We start from the raw sequence: 13,222 nt of genomic DNA on the forward strand, positions 1-13,222 counted from the left end.
GCAGTGGCTGGGCTAGCTAGAGGCCTCAAATCCAGCAACGGGGAGAGGGGAAAGATGCAGGGCCTCACAGTGGAACTTGGGAAGGGCTCGACGTGGTCGGGGAAGGTCGAACGGCGACAGATCGAGAGGCGGAGCTCCGGTGTCCGTGGCGAGGAAGATGGTCGCGATCGTCGTCATTCAGGCGTCTTGGCTCCGGTCCAGCAATGAAGACGATGAAGGCGAAGCTTCGGATTTCCTGGACATCCTCCGGTGGCACGGGAAGCTCAATGGTCATGATGATGGCGACGGCGATGGCGACGGTGTCTCGGGCACGTGCGATGTGGACGGAGCAGAGCGTGGGGTGATGTCTACTACACAACCTTCTTCTTATAGATGTTATTGGGCCTCCAAGTGCAGAGGTTTGTAGGACAGTAGCAAATTTCCCTCAAGTGGATGACCTAAGGTTTATCAATCCGTGGGAGGCGTAGAATGAAGATGGTCTCTCTCAAACAACCTTGGAACCAAATAACAAAGAGTCTCTTGTGTCCCCAACACACCCAATGCAATGGCAAATTGTATAGGTGCACTAGTTCGGCGAAGAGATGGTTATACAAGTGCAATATGGATGGTAGTTATAGGTTTTTGTAATGTGAAAATATAAAAGCAGCAAGGTAACTAATGATAAAAGTGAGCATAAACGGTATTGCAATGCTAGGAAACAAGGCCTAGGGTTCATACTTTCACTAGTGCAAGTTCTCTCAACAATAATAACATACTTGGATCATATAACTATCCCTCAACATGCAACAAAGAGTCACTCCAAAGTAACTAATAGCGGAGAACAAATGAAGAGATTACGGTAGGGTACGAAACTACCTCAAATTTATCCTTTTTGATCGATCTATTCAAGAGTCCGTAGTAAAATAACATGAAGCTATTCTTTCCGTTCGATCTATCACAGAGTTCGTACTAGAATAACACCTTAAGACACAAATCAACCAAAACCCTAATGTCACCTAGATACTCCAATGTCACCTCAAGTATCCGTGGGCATGATTATACGATATGCATCACACAATCTCAGATTCATCTATTCAACCAACAAAAAGAACTTCAAAGAGTGCCCCAAAGTTTCTACCGGAGAGTCAAGACGAAAACGTGTGCCAACCCCTATGCATAAGTTCATTGAACCCGCAAGTTGATCACCAAAACATACATCAAGTAGATCACGTGAATATCCCATTGTCACCATAGATAAGCATGGTAAGACATACATCAAGTGTTCTCAAATCCTTAAAGACTCAATCCAACAAGACAACTTCAAGGGGAAAACTCAATTTATCACAAGAGAGTAGAGGGGAAGAAACATCATAAGATCCAACTATAATAGCAAAGCTCGCGATACATCAAGATCGTATCACCTCAAGAACATGAGAGAGAGATCAAACACATAGCTACTGGTACATACCCTCAGCCCCGAGGGTGAACTACTCCCTCCTCATCATGGAGAGCGTCAGGATGATGAAGATGGCCACCGGTGAGGGATTCCCCCTCCGACAGGGTGCCGGAACAGGTCCCGATTGGTTTTTGGTGGCTGCAGAGGCTTGCGGCGGCTGAACTCCCGATCTATTATATTTTCTGGAGGTTTGGGTATTTATAGGAATTTTTGGCGTCGGTCTCACGTCAAGGGGGTCTCCGAGTCATCCACGAGGTAGGGGGCGCGCCCAGGAGGGTAGGGCTCGGCCTCCACCCTCGTGGACGACTGATACGTCTCCAACGTATCTACTTTTCCAAACACTTTTGCCCTTGTTTTGGACTCTAACTTGCATGATTTGAATGAAACTAACCCGGACTGACGCTGTTTTCAGCAGAACTGTCATGGTGTTGTTTATTGTGTAGAAAACAAAAGTTCTCGGAATGACCTGAAAATCCATGGAGATAACTTTTGGAAAATATAAAAAATACTAGCGAAAGAATCAAGGCCAGGGGGGCCACACCCTATCCCAGGGGGAGGGCGCGCCCCCTATCTTGTGGGCCCCCTGATGCTCCACCGACCTCAACTCCAACTCCATATATTCCGTTTCGCGGAGAAAAAAATCAGAGAGAAAGTTTCATCGCGTTTTATGATACGGAGCCGCCGCCAATCCCTAATCTCTCTCGGGAGGGCTGATCTGGAGTCCGTTCGGGGCTCCGGAGAGGGGGATTCATCGCCATCGTCATCATCAGCCATCCTCCATCACCAATTTCATGCTGCTCACCCCCGTGCGTGAGTAATTCCATCGTAGGCTTGCTGGACGGTGGTGGGTTGGATGAGATTTACCATGTAATCAAGTTAGTTTTGTTAGGGTTTGATCCCTAGTATCCACTACGTTCTAAGATTGATGTTGCTATGACTTTGTTATGCTTAATGCTTGTCACTAGGGCCTGTGCCATGATTTCAGATCTGAACCTATTATGTTTTCATGAATATATGTGAGTTCTTGATCCTATCTTGCAAGTCTATAGTCACCTATTATGTGTTATGATCCGACAACCCTGAAGTGACAATAATCGGGATACCTCTCGGTGATGACCGTAGTTTGAGGAGTCCATGTATTCACTATGTGCTAATGCTTTGTTCCGGTTCTCTATTAAAAGGAGGCCAAAATATCCCTTAGTTTCCACTAGGACCCCGCTGCCATGGGAGGGTAGGACAAAAGATGTCATGCAAGTTCTTTTCCATAAGCACGTATGACTATATTCGGAATACATGCCTACATTACATTGATGAACTGGAGCTAGTTCTGTGTCACCCTATGTTATAGCTATTACATGAGGAATCACATCCGACATAATTATCCATCACCGATCCAATGCCTACGAGTTTTTCACATATTGTGCTTCGCTTATTTGCTTTTCCGTTGCTACTGTTACAACTACTACAAAACTGCTATCTTTACTTTTGCCACTGTTACCGTTACTTCCATACTACTTTGCTACTAAATACTTTGATGCAGATACTAAGTTATCCAGGTGTGGTTGAATTGACAACTCAACTGCTAATCACTACAAAAAAAAATACACTTCCGTGATGATACGTGTTTGTCACAGTAGGTCACGTTTTTTGTCATGCATGTACATCCATGACGATTTTATGACGGAATCAAGATAGTCATACCTGTGCTGTCGTAGAAGTGTTCCATGACATTACCAAAATTATCATCATGGAAGTGTCCACTTCCATGACGATAAATCGCGCGTCACAAAAGTGCTTTAGTCAAGGGTGAACGACACATGGCATCCACTGTAACAGAACGCCGTTAAGCTATCGGGTCGGGTTTTGGATCCGATAACCCGTTAACAACCACGACCAATGGTGATTTTCCACGTGTAAAATCATCATTGGCTGGAGGAGACACGTGTCAGGTCCGCGTTGGCATAGGTGTCACTCATCCAATGGGCGAGACGCACCTATGATATGTTGACACGTGGACTGGCCCAACTAAAGGCCGGCAAGTTTAAATGGGCCGGCCCAACTAAAGGCCCACAAGATTTTGCGAACCATAATGGGCCGGCCCAGCTAAAGGCTCACGAGATTTTGCGGACCATAATGAGCTGGCCCAGCTAAAGGCCCACAAGATTTTGCGGGTCATAATGGGCCAGCCCAGGTAAAGGCCCACAAGATTTTTGTGTGCCATAATGGGCCAGCCCAGGTAAAGGCCCACAAGATTCTTGCGGATCATAATGAGCCTAGCTAAAGGCCCACGAGATTTCGTTGACATTAATGGGCCGACCTAGCTGTAGGCCCATAAGATTTTGAGGACCCTAGTAGGCCGGCCCATTAACTGGCTGCCATGTTTTGCGCCAAATGCCGGCCCATATTTGATCCGGTCCATTAATGGCCTGCCACGTTCCGGGCCTAATAATGGTCCATATGAGATCCGGCCCGTTAAAAGCCTACCACGTTCTGGGCCAAATTACAGCCCAGATCAGGTCCGACCCTTTAAGAGGCTTTGGGCTAAATTATGGCCCATATCAGATTTGGCCCGTCAACTGGACGCTATGCTTTTGGGCCCACTTGCTAAAGGCCCATTTAGTAATTCAGCCTGATATTAGTTTCGGCCTGTTAAGGACCTGTTTAACATTTCGGCCCTATATTAATTTCGGCCTATTAAAAGCATGTCATATAGTTGGGCCTAACTACGGCCCGGTTTGCATCCGGCCTGCTCGCAGCCGATATCTGATTGGGTCAAACAAGTACCGAGACAATTTTTGAAGGAAATATGCCCTAGAGGCAATAATAAAGTTATTATTTATTTCCTTATATCATGATAAATGTTTATTATTCATGCTAGAATTGTATTAACCGGAAACATAATACATGTGTGAATATATAGACAAACAGAGTGTCACTAGTATGCCTCTACTTGACTAGCTTGTTAATCAAAGATGGTTATGTTTCCTAACCATGAACAAGGAGTTGTTATTTGATTAGTGAGATCGCATCATTAGTTGAATGATCTGATTGACATGACCCATTCCGTTAGCTTAGCACCCGATCGTTTAGTATGTTGCTATTGCTTCCTTCATGACTTATACATGTTCCTATGACTATGAGATTATGCAACTCCCGTTTACCGGAGGAACACTTTGTGTGCTACCAAACGTCACAACGTAACTGGGTGATTATAAAGGTGCTCTACAGGTGTCTCCAAAGGTACTTGTTGAGTTGGCGTATTTTGAGATTAGGATTTGTCACTCCGATTGTCGGAGAGGTATCTCTGGGCCCTCTCGGTAATGCACATCACTATAAGCCTTGCAAGCAATGTGACCAATGAGTTGGTTACGGGATGATGCATTACGTAACGAGTAAAGAGACTTGCCGGTAACGAGATTGAACTAGGTATTGGATACCGACGATCGAATCTCGGGCAAGTAACATACCGATGACAAAGGGAACAACGTATGTTGTTATGCGGTTTGACCGATAAAGATCTTCGTAGAATATGTAGGAACCAATATGGGCATCCAGGTCCCGCTATTGGTTATTGACCGGAGACGTGTCTCGGTCATGTCTACATTGTTCTCGAACCGTAGGGTCCGCACGCTTAAGGTTTCGATGACAGTTTTATTATGAGTTTATGTATTTTGATGTACCGAAGGTTGTTCGGAGTCCCGGATGTGATCACGGACATGACGAGGAGTCTCGAAATGGTCGAGACATAAAGATTGATATATTGGACGGATATATTTGGACACCGGAAAGGTTCCGGGTGAGATTGGGAATATACCGGAGTTCCGGGAGGTTACCGGAACCCCCCGGTAAGTATACGGGCCTTATTGGGCCTTAGTGGAAGGGAGGAAGAAGGAGCAAAGGAGGGGGCACCGCCCCCCCCCAAGCCCAATCCGAATTGGGAGGGGGGCCGGCCCCCCTTTCCTTCTTTCCTCCCCTCTCTTCCTTCCCTCTCCTACTCCTAATAGGAAAGGGGGGCCAAACCTACTTGGAGTAGGTTTGCCCCCCCTAGGGCGCGCCTCCCCCTTAGGTCGGCCCCCTCCTCCCTCCCTCCTTTATATACGGGGGCGGGGGGCACCCCATAGACACACAAGTTGATCTTTGTGATCGTTCCTTAGCCGTGTGCGGTGCCCCCCTCCACGATATTACACCTCGGTCATATTGTAGCGGTGCTTAGGCAAAGCCCTGCGATAGTTGAACATCAAGATCATCACCACGCCGTCGTGCTGACGGAACTCCTCCCCGTACCTCTGCTGGATCGGAGTTCGGGGTGCGTCATCAAGCTGTACGTGTGTCAAGAACTCGGAGGTGCCGGAGTAACGGTGCTTGGATCGGTTGGACCGGGAAGATGTACGACTACTTCCTCTATGTTGCGTCAACGATTCCGCTTCGGTCTACGAGGGTACGTAGACAACACTCTCCCCTCTCGTTGCTATGCATCACCATGATCTTACGTGTGCGTAGGAAATTTTTTGAAATTACTACGTTCCCCAACAATTTTGGCCTGTTAAAAGCCCGTGATTTGATTCGCACAATCATGGGCCGGGGTCCATTTCGGGCTGCTGCCGGTCCGTGAGCTGTTCGGCACGTTTCAAGCCTAACTACTTCTCAGCCTCCTAAAAGCTCATTGAGTTTTCTTGCGAAAAGAGGGTCGGGGGTTACTCGGCCTATTAAAGGCCCGAATCTACTAGTGGGCTAGTTTACTTTTGGCCTTTTAATGGACCAAGATGACGGGGCCCATGATGCGGATCATACATCGTGATTGCATGACGGCCTGATTATGTACCGTAATTTACGGTTTGGCCGGTTTAGTGCGAAGACAGGATATATATACAGTAAAATAACTGCAGCATCGTGAATAAGAAAAAACCTAGACTATACAATAAAGAAATTACGGCATATTACATACACTGGGCATCAAAGTTCGCCACTATGATAATAAAGCACAAGCAGACAACAGATTACATACACTGGGCATCAAAGATCGCCACCAGTGCAAATAAACACGCCGACCAAATAATATACAAAACCGACAACACTTCAATATAGTTCAAGAAAGGTTAGCGCTATTGGGGAGCCGTAGCGCAAGCAACTGAGCAAGATGATGAGACTGTGCTTGTTCAACACTTATATCTTCCTCACTCTGAAAGATAAACAAGCAGACAGATGACAGGTTTTGCACATAAAAGTATCAGTGCTGACAATTCATCACATTTCTTACTGACGAATAAAGTGACACAATTTAAAATTGCATTAACACGCTATGGTATTGTTCAGGTCAAGACATCTCAGAAAATGACATTGTGAAGGAGTTGGCAGCTTCACGACACCACTGGATTACAGATCAAGAAATCATAAGTATCAATGGTTAATGTGTTGTCAATTTATCCCATTTCAGATTGGCAAATAAAGAGACGGTTTAAATAATAGTAGAATGATATGACATTGTTCATAGTTAAGACATTGCAGAATATGACATTGTGCTGTAGTGGGTAGGTTCACCACACCACTGGATTACGGATGAAGAACAGAAGCATACATGCAGTGCAAAAGAAGATCACTTGCTCTGTATAGTTTAATTTACATGGTATGAAGAAGGAACTTGGTTTTACAACTGAAAACTTAAATTGAGAAGGACAAACTTTTGTTTATGAACTACATAATAAACTTTAAACATGCAATTTGATGCAAACACCAAAAATAAACAGCTGTTGCAGTCATGCCTAACCAAATATATACAACAAAGTTTGAAGGCTTGAGAAGGACAAACTTACATTATTGGTGAAGACATGTGCTATAAAGGCCTTGTCCATGCTGATGGGGGGGGGGGGCAATTCAAGAAGTTTACCACAGAATCTTCTTCATAAGCATTGCCTTTATTCTACATTTTGTTAAGAGTAAATACAGATGTGATAATATACAAAAAAATGGAGAATATTTAAGATAAGATGAAGAGTGATGCTACATAACCAAGTAGCTATAAATGTAAGTGCAGCGATACAGCCAAAAGGTACAGCCAAGAGCAATGCACATCTAAACTTCTTTAGTACCAACCTTATGGTAAGAGCAAATATAGATCTGATGTGTAGAAAATGGAGGGCAAAGGAAAATAAGCTATAGAGTGATGGTACATGAACAACTACTTGTCATTATAAGTACACTGATAAAGGACAGCATGTACTTACAAGAACAATGCAGAGCTAAAAAAATCATTGGCATTGGATATATTCTACACTAATGTAACCATTCATACAGATAAGATAATTTGGAGCGAACAATTGATAAGCAAGCTATCATGCATACTGCTGTCACATAATGAACCAGGCATGTATGCAAGTACAGTGATACAGGACAACAGGTACTAACAAGAGCAAAGCAGCGGGCAACATATTTGCGATATCCTGTCGTTCTTTTCAAACCGAAATTCTTCTTCGAGCAGATTTCCTGCAAAAAAGATCCGTAAGGCACATGCGGAAAAGTAGAAGTTCAAATTGTCATGTGATTTCATAGACAATACCTCATCCTGGGAACGAGACCAATGCATAACAAGGTTTTTCCATTCAATATATTATAAATTTAGCACAGGAGACTTCACCGGAAATTCATTTATAGACTTGCCATCAAAGTGTGATTTCCTCAGGTAACACCGATACTGCTGCAATGCTTCCTTGAAAAGCACAAGCAAGCTTTGCTCGTCATGACTATCCAGATTGACCCTCGCCTAGTTACAACAATATAATGTAAATCATTGATGTGTTCAATCAGCAGAAAACAGGAAAATAATAACCATGAATAATAGCACTTACACGTAAGTTGGACAGGAAGATGTGAAAATGGTGTTTGTCTTCACTATAATCTTCCCATGATGGGAATATATGCACGTAGTCCCTAACAACATTGAAAGCATTGTCTTTTAAACTGGGAATAAATGGAATGGGGTTCCAATCTGCAGGAATTGGCCGTCTCTGCAGTTGGGATAGGTCTTCGGCCAGTGGACTTGCTGTACTTTTTGCTGGAGTGGGATTTTTATGTCGTACGACTGGTGCTATGGCAAATGAAATCGGTATACCTTTTGCTGGAGTGCAGGTCCTGTGTGGTGGGGCTAGTGGTGTGTCGAGTGAAGTATGGGTACAGTCTGCTGGAGTCAGTCCTACGTTTTGTGTCACTGGTTGTACAACCAATATAAGTGGGGTGTTGTCTGATTTCTCCGGCACCACTACGTTTTTCAAGGACTTTGCTGGTGCTCCTTCAGGTTCGGCAATCACCCTCTTCCTTTTTGATGTCTGATGCACAAGAACAACATTTGAGTGGAAAAACATGGTATGATGACATATGGAATATGTATTGATAATGGATGGGCATGGCATCTCAACATATATGATGAGTAAACTAAGCAGATGGCGGTGCAACAAAGTAGAAGAAATGCAAGACAACATATGCAACATACCCGCAAACAATAAAACCTTGCCAAATTAGAACAAGCACCTTGATGGGTGAACAAGACAGGCCATCTGCCTTTGACTCCTCGAGGTTAGAATAGTCATTAGGATCATATTCTGAACATGAATCAACAGGTGGGGAGCATATGAATTTCATTGTATCCAGAATGGCACTCAATGCCTTGATGCCAATTTTGTAAGTCATTGCAATGTTTAGCTTCAAGAGTGGACTGCTACTAGTGCGACACAAAGCAGCTACACAGATCATAGTGTATATAACGGGGAAAACCGTAAGCATCAGAGTAAAATCAGCAAAGTGGAACTTGTTGGAAGACATGTGCTAGTCTGCCAGTACGGCTAGAAAGGCTTCGGATACCAGTTCTCTTCAACTGAAGGTGCGGCACTGTTAATATCAGTGTAACTCTCAAAGGTGACACAGCTCCCCGCATTTCCTTGCTATTCTTATAGGATTCAAGTGGGCAGGTCACTACAAATCCTATTCCTATATTTACAAAATCCTACGAATCAAAGAGGCTCAAAGTGTCCATCACAACCGACCATATAGACGTCTACACTGCAAATGTCCCTGCTCATCTTCAGTACAAGAAACATACTGTACTACTATCATACTCCCTCCAAAATATATGTCTTGGTAGAGATTTCCACTATGGATCACATACATATGCATCCATATACATTTTGGAGTGTAGATTCACTCATTTTGCTCCATATGTAGTCCATGGTGGAATCTATACAAAGACTTGTATTTAGGAACGGAGAGAGTACATATTAAAGAAGAACGGAAGAGGAACATGGTAAAGAAGAGCAAGCAGATTTTGGATAATAAAATGTTGGTTGCGCAGTGCCCACACATGATGAACCAGAGCACATTAAGAATGCAACTCCCAGCTATCTCTCGACCATTTCAGGCGGTTGGATGAAGATCCTACGTCTCCTAACCCTTCTTCTTCCTCGTCTCTAATTCTTCCCATACAGAACACCGCACAGGCCATCGGCCGGACCACCGGCCCCCACCGCCTGTGTTTCTCCGCCACCCCACCCCCACCCCCGCCCCAACCCCCACCCGCATCGAGTTTTCTTTGTTCGGCGAGGCCCCACAACCACCCGAGCCCCTTCGTTCGCACCGGCGAACTCCGACGAGCTTTGAAAAATCGACTGACCCAATTTTGAAATTTAGTCTACTGTGATTTAACTGGTGTGGAATATAAAGGGGAAAACCATAAGCATTGGGAGTATAGTGTTGAGCATGCCATGGCGGATCTGAAGGTGCAAACTGGATAAAGGCAACTTCGCATCCAAGACAAGAAATCAGAGTAAAGCAATGGCGATCTATTTTCTTGTTGCGATAAATAAGTTGAGCAGATACAAAAGGGTACCGCCTCTGGTGCGGTGCCGTGTATGCATGTGCTGAGAATTTGACGGTGCTGCGGTAGCGATGGCTGTCAGCAGCGTGGAAGCATATCTTGGAGGGTAGATGGTGGCGGCGGGGCGCGGTGGACGAGACGGTCGTAGGAGCAGCACCGGCAAGGTGGACGATGACGGGGATGAAGCGAGAGGACAGGATGCAAGGATCCCGGTCCGAAGCCGTGGATGAGAGAGGTCGATCTCCTGTAATGGACGGCGGCGTCAGCGTATCAGCTCCGGCATGGTGGAGGAGGACGGCGGTGGATGGGCTGGCGGACGGAGGAGGGTGGGGTGGCGAGGGTGTTTTGGTGCCCACGGAGTATGAATGGGGAAAAGGGAGGTAGAGAGGAAGGGGGGAACCATGTATTCAGGGCGCGCTTGTCTCAAATGCGAGGAAATTTACAAACTTAGCCCCCGTTTCAAATTTCCTACATCACAGCAATATTAGTCGGTTGGGATAGGACGGTAATCTCGCATACACCAAATATTTGCCCATGAGGGTTTGTTTTTGGCGCCCACCGTGTATGAATATGAATCGGGGAGGGAGTCAATTTCGGCCGAGGACACACTGTGTTTTGGCGCCCATCGTGTATGAATCCGGGTGAGAGGCGGTTATGTCATGTTTGGGTGAAATTACAAACCTACCCCTATCAAAACCTATAGAAATCCAGCAGAAATGCTTTGTGTGGCAGGGATAGGCAGTAGTAATTTCCATCTCGCAGATTTTGGTTTCGGGCGCTTACTGTGACTTTCCCCGCTTCGTTCAAATTTTGCAGAGTGCACGTTTACCGTGCCAACTCAATTCGAATCCCGTTTGTATTCTATTTTTTTTCAGGCGGGATCCATTTTCAATTGGAAATACATTCTATATACATCATTTTTTATATATACTTTCAAAAGCACAACAAAGAATTCTGCTCCTTTATATGTATAATATGATTTACAAATACAATGATCTCAAAATCTTAAGGTTGAATTCGAAAAAGTTTAACCAAATTATGTTCTACTAAAATGTATGGATCAGTAATATCTACATATTAAATAACATAGATGTGCGTGAATTCATATGAGTATGCATGTTTGATAGATCAATTTTGGTTCGAGTATGGATTAAATGTATCATCATCTCGAATTCAAATATTTGAATCCCTTTTTTGTTCACTCCTTTCACGCCCATCTCTCTCGCATGCATGCTCCTTCAGGTAGCTATCACTATCTTTTCTCCAGCTCACCCGCACGCTCACTTCATGTTTCTCCTATCCTCGCAAACATGGTCTCTCGACGTCTCCCTTGAGAAGTGTCACACTCTCCCTATCATTATACATTACACGGTTTTCATTATCTCTCACATCTCCACTGTTCTCTGGTATCACTCGGTACCTAAGCTTTCTTTTTCACCGCCACACACACAGTCTCCACTCATCTTTCACGTTGTCTTTCTCTCTATGGGATTCTCTCTCACACCCTATATGTCTCTACATATGACTCATACCACTAAAATTACTCTCTCTCTCTCTCTCTCTCCTGTAGACACAACATTTGTTGCGGTCTCCTTTTCGTCTCCATCCCAGACTGACATTATTCATTTGTTTACCGATCAGACAACCCCCCCTCTCTCTCACAGACACACACACACAACTCCTGCTTCCACTCCCCTTCCCGACTACCATCTCTCTCTCTCACACACACAAAACTCTCGCTTTCGTACCCTGACTCGTATTTCTCTCACAAACATTTATCGACTAGCCAGCCTCTAGATAGGTTTATACACCCGCACTCTCGTGCTTCCACTATCGCATACATGTCTCTCTCCCGCTCCTTGTATCTATGTAGATTTTTCTTCCCTTCTTGAGACACGCCCTCTCAATCATGCACACACACACTATTGCCTCATTTTAAGCTGATGCCTATCGCACACACACTCCTTGTGTCTTTGTCACACATGCACTCCGTCCTCCTCCACTCTCCCTCTCTCTCACACACACATGGGCTTTTTGCAACAACTAGCAAGATGCCCATGCGTTGTACGGAATGTCAAGATGCATTTGTATGATTAGTTTATCTTGTGGGGGAAAAGGATGAACGAGGGAAGGCCTTATTTGCAAATGTGGAGAGGGGTGTGGGTATCTTTTTTCAAAATTGCCATAGTTTCCTTCATATCCATCAGATATAGACCGGATGACCTATATTGCAGGATGGCAGGCACACGATCATCACCGACAATGTTTTTTATAAGAGTAGGGATAAAAAATAGAGTTGGTGATGATGGTGGGCCTGCCATCGTGCAATGTAGGTCGTCCGATTTATATCTGACAGATAGGAAGGAAAATATGGCAATTTACCCGCACTCTTCACCACATTTGCAGATAAGGCCTTCCCTCGTTCATCCTTTTCTCCCACAAGATCTTGATGTTCCGTGCAACGCACGGGCATCTTGCTAGTAAGAGTAGAAATTAGACATATACCACTTCTCGAATCTTGAAACCAACTAGATTCCTCCCTTATCTCATCAAAACCGCCAAAGGAATATATTTTGAGTGAAACATAACATATTTTTAGTGATATACGTATTTCAAAACTAGACTTTTTTCTATCAAATCGGTGAATATGTATTAATCTACTTTGATTGTGTGGCAACGCATTGGCACATTGCTAGTAGTTATTATAATTTTTTGGACACCAGACAAACGGTGGAGTACATATACGAAGAGAAGAGGCGCACGCACGCAGTCGGCCTCTCGCTGTCTCGCACACATGAGTGTTACATAAAGGCGACATTGATGTCTAATACACAACCTTCTTCTTGTAGACGTTGTTGGGCCTGCAAGTGCACATGTTTGTAGGACAGTAGCAAATTTCTCTCAAGTGGATGACCTAAGGTTTATCA

Source organism: Triticum aestivum, chromosome 1B (genome assembly GCF_018294505.1).
Source record: "Triticum aestivum cultivar Chinese Spring chromosome 1B, IWGSC CS RefSeq v2.1, whole genome shotgun sequence".
Classification (NCBI taxonomy): Eukaryota; Viridiplantae; Streptophyta; class Magnoliopsida; order Poales; family Poaceae; genus Triticum; species Triticum aestivum.